The following is a 14,449-nucleotide window of genomic DNA, read 5'->3' on the forward strand; positions in this document are numbered from 1 at the left end:
CATCTCTCCATGTCTCTGTTGGCATCTGGATGTCTTCTTTGGGAAAAATCTCTATGAATGCCCTCTGCCCATTTTTTAATCCAACTGGGCTCTTTTTGGTGTTCAGTTTTATTAGTTTTTCACTTATTTTGAATATTAGGTTACTTGCAATTGGAACTGAAATTGGGCGACTTTTATGCTTAATCCATCTGTTAACCAAGTAATTTTTGATCACTGACTTCAAAAATTCAGGAATTAAAAAATAATTGCAAATAGTATACAGCTCACAGGGAAACAGTTATGAATTAGAAGGAGGTTAGGTTCAGAGGGAACACTCTGCAGACAACTAAAAACAATTTTAAAGAAAAAAACCAAAACCCAATAAAACCAGTCCCCAGAACTCCTCCTGGTTCATTATCGCCTGATCAGGGAGCTGCTGTGTCCCATTCTGTTGTCTCTGTTTTCCTGAGCTCGTCCGTGTGTGTCCTACCAAGGGTCACTGCATTTCGACCGCAGAGCAGAGTAGGCCAGTACGCTGGTCAGACTGGTGGGGATGGAAGGTGGCAGCCCAGCTCGATTGGGTCACCAGTTTGTTTTTTGGCATCTCCTCTGCTCTAACGTCTTTACCCCAAAACTCATCTTTAGGTCATGGCAATTCAATCTGGACCAGAGCTACTCACGAGAAATGGACCCATCAGTGCTCCAGTATTCAGACCGAGGAACACAGCTGCTCGGTAAACGTATGAGTGACAGAGAGTCATATCCAATAACCTATGTATTATTTCCCACTGACGGATACGCATGAGACACACAGAAATATAAGAAACATAATCAAGAACAGTGTTTTCATTCTGTCACGGAGTATACAGTCCAAGCAGAAGACAAATTTGCCCGTATGTAAATCCTTCCTCTGTTAAAACTATATAGAAGAAGTAACATTCATAAAGCACAATCAAACCAAGAGAACGGGAGGGTTCATTAGCACCGGAGAGATTTCAGTGAATTTCTGAAATGAACAAAATGGGAATATTTGTTTCATAAAATTTTGTTTAATACATTTTTTAGGGCACCTGGGTGGCTCAGATGGTGAAGCATCTGCCTTCAGCTCAGGTCATGATCCCAGGGTCCTGAGATCGAGTTCCATGTCGGGATCCCTGGCCAGTGGGGAGTCTGCTTCTCCCTCTCCCTCTGCTGCTCCCCCTGCTTCTGTGCTCTCTCTGTCTCTCAAATAAATAAATAAAATCATAAAAAAACCCTCACGTTTTTAAAACATGTCCAGGATATATAACATTTTAAAAAGTAATCGAAATTAGGTAATTGTAATATTTTAATTACAAATTTATAGACCTATTACAGAAGCTAAAATGTATTAACATTTAAATACGTGTTATCTTTCTAAAATAACCAAAATAAATAGTCAAAAAGGGCATTATTGAAATAAAAGACAAATTGTTTTCATAGTCTTTAGTTTCATCATTTGTAGATTAAGATTTCCGGTATCAGTTTTCAATATTCTTGTCTTCATAGGCTACATTTTGGGGAAATCTCCCCCTTTGCTGTTGGTTGTAATGTAATCATTTGCCTCCTCATGTCCATCATGAGGAATCATAATAAAGTGCTGAATTTTTCCAACAATTTACCTTCTTTTGGCGTGGACTTACAGATTTGTATGCTTGTGCTTAAGTTCTGACATCCAGCAACGGACATTTTAAAATTTGCTGTATCGTGTTCTGGGCTACCACGTGTGATGGTATCACTCTGACTGCTCTCTGTGTGTTGTTCGCCAGTGCAGAGGAAGCGGGGGTACAGGTCATATCCTGTGCTGGTCGAGGAAGCGTGCCGTGCACATATGACTGTGGGCCGTTGCTTGGGATGACAAGAGACGGGGGGAGAGTGGGGTGAGCCCACCTAGGTCTCGTCCCCAAGTCCTATTTGATGGCCCCAGGTTTCTGAGAACCCCTGCCTCAGCTCAGACGGGCAGGTCATCTTAACCTGGGGAACCTGCCTCCGTCCCTGTCAACTCACTTGGGGTCTATGGTAAGATCGTGGCTAGTGATGGAGCGCGCTGGTTCAAATAACTTATTTAATCTGGATACGGATAGGGCAAATGAGATATCTGGATGACGGTTCCGTTTTTGCTGGTTGTGTAACGTGCCACCCCTCCGAGCCGACGGCACCATGAGGTCAGCCGGAACAGGCAGGTATAGGCCCTTCCAATGCAGGTGAACTGTGTACGGTCCGGAGAACAGCGGGTCGGATCCTGTGCTCAATCTCTTGCGCGATTGTCTTCATCAGCTGCGTGTTTGTGCAAGCAGGGTCACGTCTTAATCACTTGTGTTGGTCAGTGTTTTGGAAATTGTGGAAAGAATCTTGGTTTTGGAAAAAATTGACACATCTTTCACTCTGCTTTCCTAAGCAGATGGCTCATTTCCGACATCTGGCTTCAGTTATCCCATTCCCGCTCGGACCCGTGGCTAGAGTGGTCGTGGCAGCGGGGACGAGATGGGCTCCATGGAGGCCCACAGTGTGAGCGGCCGTGGCCTGGCTGGTGGGAAGAGCTCTCGCGCGCCCTGTAGGCCCGGCTGGCTGTGTTTGTAGCCTCATGGGGTCACGGCACTGGGACGGACTCGCTCGGATTCTTGCCACTCACTAGGACACAAGACAGAAAGCCCCAGGGCAGTGTCCAGTTCCCTGTTGTTCCAGGATAAATGTCTTTCCTAACCCACTTCCCTTCCTCCCCACCTCTTCCCCTTCCTCCTCTCTCCGTTTCCTCTCCTTCCCTCTCTTCCCGCGGCAGAGAGCAAATTACAAGTCCCCTGCTGCTCAACCAATTTTAGAGAGAACGTCCTCAAAACAGGCAAAACTGACAGTCTGCCTTTATGGTCATGAAACAAGGAGGGAAACCTTTTTTTTTTTATCCATAAACATTTTCTTTGGGCAAAAAAAAAAAAAATGGGCTAAACGTGCGCTCTCCTTGAACAAACAGAAACACAAACAAAATCAGGACAAGAAATGAATCCTCTGTGAATATTCTGACCCTGTAAAGGCAGCTCGAGGAGGCAGAGGTTCACATGATCTCCCTCCACACCCTCAGCCCCAAATGAAAGTCTTTGCAGGATGACCTTTGGCAGATCATATCCTCACGGGTTAAGTACTTTGGGAGTAACACATAGGATCCTGGACTGTCCTAGTCAAGAGGCTGGAATGCTAACCCTGGCATCGGCTGTATTTGACTGTGTGGCTTTGAGGAAATTTCTCGATCTGTTTCCCAGTGGAATATAAAGGGATCAGGTTAGATGATCTCTGGAGGTCCTTTGGGGTCTACAATCCTCAGTTATCCACACTTCACACTCTTGTGCATTCCAAACCAGGCCTTGCTTGTCTCTCTCACTTGAATATTGACTTAATAAATCTTGTCTAGGTGGCTTAAAATACCTTTACATTATTTTTTCAATTAAAAAATGTTACTGAGAATGAATGGTTTCATTTTCCCCTTTATTTAATAATTCCCAGTAAGAACTGAATTTTAAGTAAAAGTCAAAGTCAGTTGTCTCTTAACAACAGTAGTGTAGTACATTAGACTTCTCTTGTGAATTTAGAAAGTTCAGAAACAACAAATCTTGAAGCCATATTCTTGGGTGGGTCTGATTCTTTCTCAAGGGAAGCAAACAATTAGGATGTGAGATAATTTCAGCAAGACATCTGACAAGCATGGCCCAAGTCCTTAAGGATAAAAGACGCGTACCAGACCTTGTGCCCTCAATTTCAAGTAGCTCAGAATGGTATGTGTCTACTACTGAATGCTGTTTACAGTAAACCCTCACTCATTTCAAGGCTACTGATAGAGTTCATTAATGTAGTAGTTAATGTAGTGTGTGTAAATCTCGTTCAGCAGAATGTTGGAGAAACGCGTTATGGTCTTTCTGTGCTTATGTTTAGCTGCACTTGAAGGAGAAAGCAAGTTAGGGTGTGGTAGCTAACTTTGCAAGAATCTATCAAAGTACAGATTTTCGGTGTTTTAAAATAGTCTTTCTGTAAAGCTGTGGCTCAGGACTCTGGGACCACCAATTAGGTCTTTCAGTGTGTCACTGATACGTAGTGTAGGTTCAATGTTGATTCACGAGTTGTTCTCCATTATCTCTGGCCTTACACTGTGATGAAATTAAAACAATATTCAAATGTTTTATCGTAAGCAGAATTTACATATTTGTATTTAACATTCATGTCTTACAGTAGTTTTAAAAATTTTTTTAAACATTTTACGTATATGTGTGTGTATTTAGAGAGCAGAAGCTGGGGAATGGGCAGAGGGAGAGAGGCTATCAAGCAGACTCCGTGCTGAGTGCAGAGCCCAATGCGGGGTTCAATCTCATGGCCCTGAGACCATGATCTGAGCCAAAATCAAGAGTCGGACACTTAATCAGCTGAGCCACCCGAACACCCCAGTAGTTTTTAAATCTTGGGCAATTATAGTGCAGTTCAGATTTTTTAAAACCAAGAATATTTGGAAATACATAAAAATTAAGGCTATCTCTAAAGAAACTTTATTATACTGTGATGTATCTTACATTTTTGATTCTATAAGGAAATAAAAAACCTTCAAAAGGACAGCTTCTCAAAGTATGACAATCCTTAAAATGTCACGTTTGGGAGCTTCCCGAAATGCCCCTTTGCATACGTGTGTTAGAACAGTGACTTATGTTCCAGATCTTTCCCCTGGAACAGTGGACCACACTGTCTGAGCATCAGTGAAGAGTGGGGACCTGAGACCCAACCCAGTTTCCCTGGAGTTTTCTGGGACCCTGCTGGCATCAGAATTGGTGAAAAATAATGAATACTGTTTTTCTGAAAATAAATAAATTGGAAAAAAAAAAGAATTGTTGGCAAGAGAGAATAAGGATGAACAGTGTCTACTGAAGACTTCCCATTCCTTAATACCTTCTACTCGAAGTGATGGGTTTTGTTCTTGTTTTGACAATTTTCTCAGTTATTTTCCGAGTCATTTCCCTTTTAGAACATGGAGTTTTCTCCCCCATCTGATGGGGCCTCTGGACAGCGGGCTCATACCTGTCTTCCCGGTCATTGCCGAGGAGGAGGCAGCCTTTGCACTGAGGATGAGGTGAATATTCCGAGGTTAAGACCAGTGTGAGCCCAGTCACTGGCCTTGTGTAGTCGTTGACCTTGGAGAGTGGTCAAACTTACAGAAATCTCCCATTTGGGAGAACATTGCCTTGTTCCTCTCATGTACATAAACGGTTGGAGCGCCGAGGTTTCCATCTCATAGCCCCAAACAGCACGTGAAGCAACAAACAGAATCAGCCCAGATGCATTCTGAGGTCTCGGAGGCTCACGCTGACGCCGCGGGGATTGTGTGGTCCCGCTATGGGGTGTGACTTGACCCGGTTTTCACCCCCTGTGGTTGAAGAAAGTGTAACAGAGTTTGGCAACTGTTGATCATTTAAACTTCATGTGGTGAAAATAATTTATAGTGATTCACGACTAAAACACATCATTCGGTTTATAGATCTTTATTGCATGTCTTCCTGTTTTGTACCACATTCCTTCTCTTCACTCAGTATGGACTAAATGTTGTAGTTTTTTAAAGACTTTATTTATTTATTTCAGAGAGAGAATGAGAGAGAGAGCATGAGCAGGGGGAGCAGCAGGCAGAGGGAGAAGCAGGCTCCCAGCTGAGCAGGGAGCCCAATGCGGGGCTTGATCCCAGGACCCTGAGCTCATGACCTGAGCTGAACACAGACACTTCACTGACTGAGCCACCCAGATGCCCCTAAATATTGTATTATTAAGAGTTAGACAATACAAGCATTAAATGTCTGCCTACAGTTTTTCTGTCTTTATTAGAGAAAAAATGGGTCATTCTGGCTCCCAGCTAGGAAACATCTGTCTAGGAAACATCTGATGTAAAAACGTCCCTAACTGGGGCAAATGTGGAACTAGGAAGGTGTGTGTGTTTGTCTCGCCACACACTAACATTTATGTTTGTCCAGTTCTTTTTGCCAGAAGGCTTTCCTGAATCAACAAAAACTCTTGTAATTGGCATGTTTATAATTTTATGCAAATGTCATTAAATTTTTTTTAATTTAATTTTTTCAGTGTTCCAAGCTTCATAGTTTATGCCCTGCACCCAGTGCTCCATGCAGTCCTTGCCCTCCTTAATACCCACCAGCAGGCTCACCCAACCCCCCACTCTCCTGCCTCCAAAACCCTCAGTTTGTTTCTCAGAGTCCACAGTCTCTCGTGCTTCATCTCCCCCTCCGATTTCCCCCAACTCCTTTCTCCTCCCCATCTCCCCATGTCCTCCATGTTATTCCTTATGCACCACAAGTAAGTGAAACCATATGATAATTGACTCTCTCTGCTTGACTTATTTCACTCAGCATAATCTCCTCCAGTCCCATCCATGTTGATATAAAAGTTGGGTATTTGTCCTTTCTGATGGAGGCATAATACTCCATAGTGTATATGGACCTTATTTTTCTTATCCATTTGTCCGTTGAAGGACATCTTGGTTCTTTCCACAGTTTGGTGACTATAGCCATTGCTGCTATGAACATTGGGATACAGATGGCCCTTCTTTTCACTACATCTGTATCTTTCGGGTAAATACCCTGTAGTGCAATTGCAGGGTCATAGGGTAGCTCTGTTTTTAATTTCTTAAGGAATCTCCACATTGTTTTCCAGAGTGGCTGCACCAACTTGCATTCCCACCAACAGTGTAAGAGGGTTCCCCTTTCTCCATATCCTCTCCAACACTTACTTAATGTGTTGTTAATTTTGGCCGTTTGAACTGGTATAAGGTGGTATCTCAATGTGGTTTTGATTTGAATCTCAAATGACACTAAGACAAGGGGCTGATATCCAAGATCGATAAAGAACTCCTCAAACTTAACACTCAAAAAAGAGATAATCACGTCAAAAAATGGGCAGCAGACATGAACAGACACTTCTCCAAAGAAGACATACAAATGGCTAACAGACACGTGAATAAATGTTCATCATCATTAGCCATCAGGGAGATTCAAACGTCACTAAATAAAGCAACCTCATGCCTCAGATATGAATTTCCCTCCCATGCCCATTATCATTTGCAGCTCAGCAATTGTTTCATAAATGCCAATAATACAAACTTTGGATAAACTCCATAATCATTACATTTGGACTCTAATCTTTGTAACTACTTTACACTGAGCATTTAGTATTTGCCAAGTGCTTTAGGTAGTAATAATTTAAGTAGCAACAAAGCTGATTGAAGTGTAGGGGCACCTTGAAGACAAATCATAAGGGATTCTTAACTCTAGGAAACAAACTGAGGGTTGGTGGAGGGGAGGGGTGTGGGGAGCTGAGTAACTGGGGGGTGGGCATTAAGGAGGGCACGTGATGGAATGAGCCGTGGTTTGTTAAGGCTGATGAATCCGTGACTTCTGCCTCTGAAACTAATAATACATTTTATGTTAATTAATTGTATTTAAATTTTAAAAATGGAAAAAAAGAATATTATGACAGTGAAAAGTGTTTATATCATAATGTAGTAAAGTAGTAGGATACAAAATTGAGTATAATATGCAATTTAAAATATATATATAAAGTTTGGAAGAAATATTAACACTGATTATTTCCAGGATTTAATGTTATGAGCAATTTTTATTTTTTATTCACAATGTCCTTATTTTCCAAATTTTTACAGGGATTGTTTTAATAATTAAAAAAAATTTTTATAAAGTTTACTACTAGGTCATCCAAGGAATTTTCTAGGTAACCCTTAGAATTCTCTGTTTTTTGAGATGTATTTTTTAATAGTTCATTTTCATTTTAAGAAAATCTAGTCTTCATTAAACTGAGTGCCTGAGTCTACTAATAGCATTGAGTTAATTACCTGAAAAAGATGAAGCCCACCATCCGCATCGACATGGATGGGACTGGAGGAGATTATGCTGAAGGAAATGAGTCAAGCAGAGAAAGACAATTATCATATGGTTTTGCTTATTTGTGGAGCATAAGGAATAGCATGGAGGACATTAGGAGAAGAACGGGAAAAATGAAGGGGGAGACTCATGGGGAGAGGAACCATGAGAGACTCTGGACTCTGGGAAACAAACTGAGGGTTTTAGAAGGGGAGAGGGTTGTGGGGTTGGGTGAGCCTGGTGGTGGGAATTAAGGAGGGCACAGACTGCACGGAGCACTGGGTGTTATACTCAAACAATGAATCATGGAACATGATGTCAAAAACTACTGTATGGTGACTAACGAAACATAATAAAAAAAAGATGAATATATTTTATTATTGTATCGTTTTTGTAAGTTTTATGTTCCAGAATGACCTAGTAAAATCTTCATATTTACTATGTTAAGTTGTTGCAGCAGAATGATGGGCTCCTCTGAGAGTTTCTCTGAAACACGCAAACCAAGCTCAACAGTGCTCAAGGAAGAAGAAACAGAAGAAAGAAAAGGAACCAAAAGGAGCTTTCCAGTGGGGAAGCAAAGGGCAACAAGAGAAGTTTCCGCATCCAAGTCAGAGGAGAGAATCAGAAGACAAAGTTCCATGTGGTGTTGAAGGTCATAGACGATCACGTGAAAAGAGACTGTGCACCCCTCATCAGGTGCCCCTGTGGCCGTCAAGTTCATGTCCCCAGGGGTATAGAGCCAAAGGTCACAGGAGGGAAGAGTGAATGACTCCATCAGCATGATTTTAGGGCAAAAATGTATCGATCGTTGGACATTTATGGGAAGAATGTAGATGTCCATAGTTTCCCATTGAAGTCTGACCATTTTTAAAGGAGCTTATAGTTTTAGCATTGTCATAGGATCTACTCTAATAAACAAATTTTCTTTTTTTAATGAATAAATAAACTCTGGTCAGCTAACATAGCGCGTCACTTATGTGTAATCTACTGAGCGGAGGACGGGGCATCCGTCTTTGGCCACAGCTAGGATGGAACATTCCTTACCCATCTGTAAGCTTTGGGAATAGGGTAAATAATAATTACATTTTCTTTCAAATGGAAGTTTTATTCCATTGTATTTTCTCACTTTCTGTGAGATCTAAGAGCAGAGAGCATTATCTTGATTCATATCTGAAAATAAATCTATAATTGGTACATGAAGATACACATTAAGTTACACAAAAAGATATAGTAAAGTCAGTGCTAATTCGAACTAGAAAATGTACTTCTGTTTTCCCTTTTTATTTTTTTATTTAAATTTTTAAATTTAAATTTTTTATTTAAATTCAATTAGCCAACATACAGTACATCGTTAGTTCCTGGTTAGTGTTCATGGGTTCATTTTTCTGTTTTCTCATTTTATTCCTCATACTGTCACCTGTACTCGTCAGGATCCAACTGGGAACCAGAAGCCACCTTAGGTGTTAAAGGATCGAGTTTCACAGGTGACGGAAGATAAACAGAGAAGAGTGAGCCAACCTGGAAACTGGCCCCTGGGGCAGCAGCGATCCAGGGAGCAGGTCACCTGACCAAACGGGAGCCCGAGTGACCTCCAGGTCACTGCAGGTGAGGGAGCAGGGTGACCTGTGGTGGAGCTGCCCGGAGAGTGGACACGAAAGTCAAGGTTTGGGCCCAATGACTTCCCGGGATGTAGACAGAGCAGGCTGGGCAGAGCCCCCGAGGGAGCCCCTGTGAGGTGCCCGGCCCCGCCTCCCTCACTCTCGGTCCACTGGGCTCCAGCCTGCATTTCTCTGTCCCCGCGCGGAAGCTGGCCCCCACCCCAGGGCCTCTGTGCCTGCTCCTCCTGTCGCCGGGGCTAGCGCTCTGCTCGCCGGTCTTCGCGTGGCCAAGCCTGTCTTGTCCTCCCGTCTCTGTTCCACACGTGTAGGTGACATGCCCGTCAACACCCTTGCTGCAACAGCCGCTGCGCCTACAAGGGCGCTGAGCACAGTGGTTCTGATGGGCGCTGTGTAGGCGACGGACCGAGTGCCGGGCGCGCGTGCCGGCGCCCTTCATCGTGATGTCTTGGAATCCTCAAATGAGCTGGAGGACAGGGACTGTGAAGATCCCGTCTGTAGAGTTAAGGTTCAGTAACTTTTCTTCTCACCCTGCTCCAGGCATGCTGGCCTTCTTGCTGCCTGCAGCATTCTTACCTCAGGGCCTTTGAACCTGCTCTTCTTTGTGCTGAGAACATTCTTACCCCAGACAGCGCGGGAGCCCCCACCTCCATCTCCCTCAGATCCCAACTCAAAAGCCCCCTCTCCCTGAGGCCTTTCCTGCCACTGTCAATAAATTGCAACATCCCCCGTGACCCCTCTTTCCTGCTATTTTTCTCTCTCATTATCTCATCACCTTCCTCCGGGCTAGGGTTAGCATGTGCTTTGCTCACCGCTGTATCAGTGAGAGGAAACACATCGCCTGCGTCAGAGAGCTCCCAAATGCAGGGCTGGGATTTTAGCTGCTGTGACTGATTCCCAGGCCCGTGTCCTCAATCCACGCATGGTCCCCACAGACTTGATCAAGAGCAGAATCCCCAGAGACGGTAAAGAAACACACACCCGTCGGCAGCCCACAGCGTGAAGGGATTTCCTTGCCAGATAGAGGTCAGCTCACCATGATCCTCACTTTAGCCGTGTTTTAGTTGCCTGGTCAGAACTCTCAGGCCGAGAATAAGGCCTTTCCCTCCTTGTCATACGGGGAAACTGGTGGGGACCCTCCGTAGTGCTGATGGGTATCCGCAGGAAGTCAGGGCACTGGCATTCCAGGCTGACGCCCGAGGCACAGATGCTGCCCGTGGTCCTCACCCTGCGACGGCCGCCTTCGCCCCTGCAGACGGAGGCAGGAAATCAGCCCCGCGGCTGGGCTGACCTGCAGGAGTCTTTGTTGGCCGCTCGTGATTGCAGTGAATTCCTGTCTACCATTGTCTGAAATCATCTGATTGGAGCTTATAGAAAATGTTTAAAATTTAAACCTCTTTAACACATAGTTTTATTAAGACAGATTTTGTGTGGTTTTGAGTTCATTCTTAATTTTATGGTAGATTCAGGGGAAAAGGGCAAACTCTGAAACAGCACCCAAAATTCCTTCCAGATGGCTTTCCTGGAATTGAAAATAAAGTTGATGCAGCATACCAACAACATGGGAAGCTTTCTGTTCTAGAAAGTACCGTTTAAAAAAACCTTTACGATCGACTACTATCTAAGTAACTCAACCTAAAAAATATACATGGGGGGCAGGGTTCCTGAGTGGCTCAGTCAGCTAAACATCCGACTCTTGGTTTCAGCTCAGGTCATGATCTCAGGGTCCTGGGATCGAGCCCCACATCGGGCTCCCTGCTTTGTGAGGAGTCTGCTTTTCCCTCTTTCTCTCTCTGCCTCCCCCCTTGCTTGTGCTCTCTCTCAAATAAATAAATAATTAAAATCTTTAAAAAAAAATTATTGTTTAAGAATATGTACCAAATTTGACTTTAGTGAATGAGGGTGTCAAGGTGAGGCCAGGCTACTATAAAAATAGACTTACTGCTTCATTTGTTTAAATATTGGGGATCTTTAAATATATTACAATTACTTGTTGTTAAAACCACGAAGTTCCCATTTCCTAGTTTGTTTTCATTTCCATTATTCATTGCCAAGCAATCCAGATTTTTCCCTTTTCAGAGGTATTTGGACAGGGATGGGCTAGAATGACTGTGCTATTCCTGGTTGTTTTCTCTCGCAGCTCTGGTTCAATGGGGGCAGACGTGGACATCCAGGATCCAGTCTTTTTAACAAAGCACCGTAAAATCACAGCTCATTGACACTGAGCCCAGGGCGCTACCTGGGGCAGCCCAGTCAGTTAAGCATCCGACTCTTGGTTGTGGCGCAGGTCCTGATCTCAGGGTCGTGGGATCAAGCCCCACATCCGGCCCTGTGCTCTGCTTGAGTTTCCCTCTCCTTCCATCCCGCTCTCACTCGCTCTCTCTAAAATAGATAAATAAAATCTTCCAAAACATTTAAAAAAGGAAGAATGTGGGGCCAGAAAGTTAAGTGTTGACTTCCCCATGTCATCCGCGAGTAAGAGGACAGAAAGAATGTCCTTTTTTCTTGCAGACTGCCTTTCTTTCTGTAGGGGACCCCCAGGACAAACCCAGCCAGCCCCGGGGAGTGTAGGGTCCACACATGGGAGGCCAGCGCACCCCTCAGCTGCTGGCCTCCTGCTCGGCACCTGCAGCTTCTGACTGGAGTCCCTCTGGGCTCAGCACCTGACCCGGGTGGATATCACAGCTGTGCATTAGCGGGTTGGTGGGACGCTCGTGTCCCTGCGGTCCAGGGTCCACATTCCAGGTTCGTGCTCCTGTTTAAGGGCCTTACCCGTTCCCTGGGGCTGTGGGTGGAAAACTCAGAAACTAGAACAAAGCAACCATCAGAGGGTATTTACAGAAACCAGCACTTCCTGCCCTGGCACCATCAGACGGCTTAGCTTTCGGAAACAACGATACTAAGTGTCATTGTCAACATAGTTAATGTACAACCTGTAAACTAAAGCCGGAATTCTTATCCTAAAGGTTCTCTGACTTACAGAATCTTCATAATTTTAATCCAACTCCAATGGCCTCTGTTCCTACTTTTCCTGGTCTGGAACCGCCCCCCCCCAACCCCACGCTTTACTTAGGGGTGGGTCACGGACATTTCTGATTCTCTCTTGAGTGATGTTTTGGACTTAGAAACAGATGATGACGTCTGTTTTAAAAAGTCCCATATTGCTTATGTCTGAATCAGCAGGAGACACACATTTCTTATTCAGTCCAGTTCTGTTTGCCCATTCCCCAGGTTTTCCGATTTCCAGGGACCCCGGGAAAAGTGTTTGTAAACACGGGCTCAGCCTCTCGGAGTCAAAGGTGTCACCAGAAACTGCCAACCACTTCAGCCGCCGCAGCCAGAAGGCCCGGCTTCCATCCTCACCATTAATAGCCCGAGATAAGGACGTGTGCTGACAGGAGACTAGCCGACACATTTCTGTGGATGACACATCGCGATCACCGGCTCAGCTCGCTCCCCGTGAACAGTAGCCGGACACAAGCAGCCCGGCCCCTTCCTGAAGGAATCGATTTCTGGTTTCATCGTCTGGACGACTTTTTTTTTTTTTTTTCAGCATAACAGTATTCATTGTTTTTGCACCACACCCAGTGCTCCATGCAATCCATGCCCTCCATAATACCCACCACCTGGTACCCCGACCTCCCACCCCCCCGCCACTTCAAACCCCTCAGATGGTTTTTCAGAGTCCATAGTCTCTCATGGTTCACCTCCCCTTCCAATTTTATTTACCTTACTCAGAACTCTGCGGAATTGAGTACCATGTGCCATTGACCTATATCCTTTATTTTGCACTGAGTCTGTCCTTAGGCGAAACAAGAAACTAAGAGAACACCAGCGATGTTGGGTGATAAGCCCGGATTCTGAAGTGGGTAAACAGGGACGTTTGTTTATTGTCAGTCACTGCTCATGGAAAACGTGTCTTCCCAGGGAGAGAAAACTGGCATCATCCTAAGAAAAAGGCTTTTTTCCTTCATTCTATCTTCATAGTGACCAGTACGATATCCCGTATAGTCAATGCCTCATCGAAAGTGGCTTTTTAAAAAATTGTGGCTTCAACCTACAAGTACGGTCAACTAGTTGATGCATCTCCCCCACTTCCAAACATTAATGTCATTCGCTTCTGAACTTTGTCAGGACTTCTTTCTAAAAATATGATGATACTTTAAAAAACTATGAAATTTTATTGGTTAAAAAAAAAGATTTCAAATGAACGAATTTCCTATAAGCTCAATAGATGAGCCAAACTTTTCGATCATTAACACTCAGTCTAAAATTAACTGATGCTCTTGGACGATGCTTCAAGCAAGTGATAGTTTTGCATTGTTGGTTAAGCCTAAATCCAATCTTGAACTCATTGGAAATATTTAAAATTCTATTTAAATTTAAATTTAAAATATTTAAGATTGTAAGGATCTATTTGGCTCTGCTCTGGAAAAAGCATTATAAATTGCCCTCCACCGACTGCTTACATCTCATAGGCTTTTCTGGTTACCTCGGAGGCCTGGGCCAATCCAGATGATGGCACGTCCCCACGTGGGGGGTTCCCTGCCGTACCCACCCTCACCTGTACTCCCGCTCCGTGCCTTTGTCCTCACACGTCCCAGACCCGAGCCGCTCTCCGACTCTGGATCACGTAAATTAACTTACAATTTCAGTCATTCTGTCTGAAGATCATGACTCATATTTTTCTATCCACTTACATGTGTGGGGCACCGAAGATGACATTCTGACATCATGGTTCTAAAAGTGGGATTTCTTGAAATCCCCTCGTGAACGATTTGCCTGAGGTTTTGGACCTCAGGTACTTCTACTACTTACATTTAAAAGTCAAAATTAAGACACTTGAAATTGGCCCTGAGTTACCTAGACCCCTAGTTTTCCTGGGTATTCCCAGTGGTGTGGGAACAAAGACACTCCATTTTTTTTTAAAGA

This window comes from Neovison vison, chromosome 7 (assembly GCF_020171115.1).
Source record: "Neovison vison isolate M4711 chromosome 7, ASM_NN_V1, whole genome shotgun sequence".
NCBI classification, from domain to species: Eukaryota; Metazoa; Chordata; class Mammalia; order Carnivora; family Mustelidae; genus Neogale; species Neogale vison.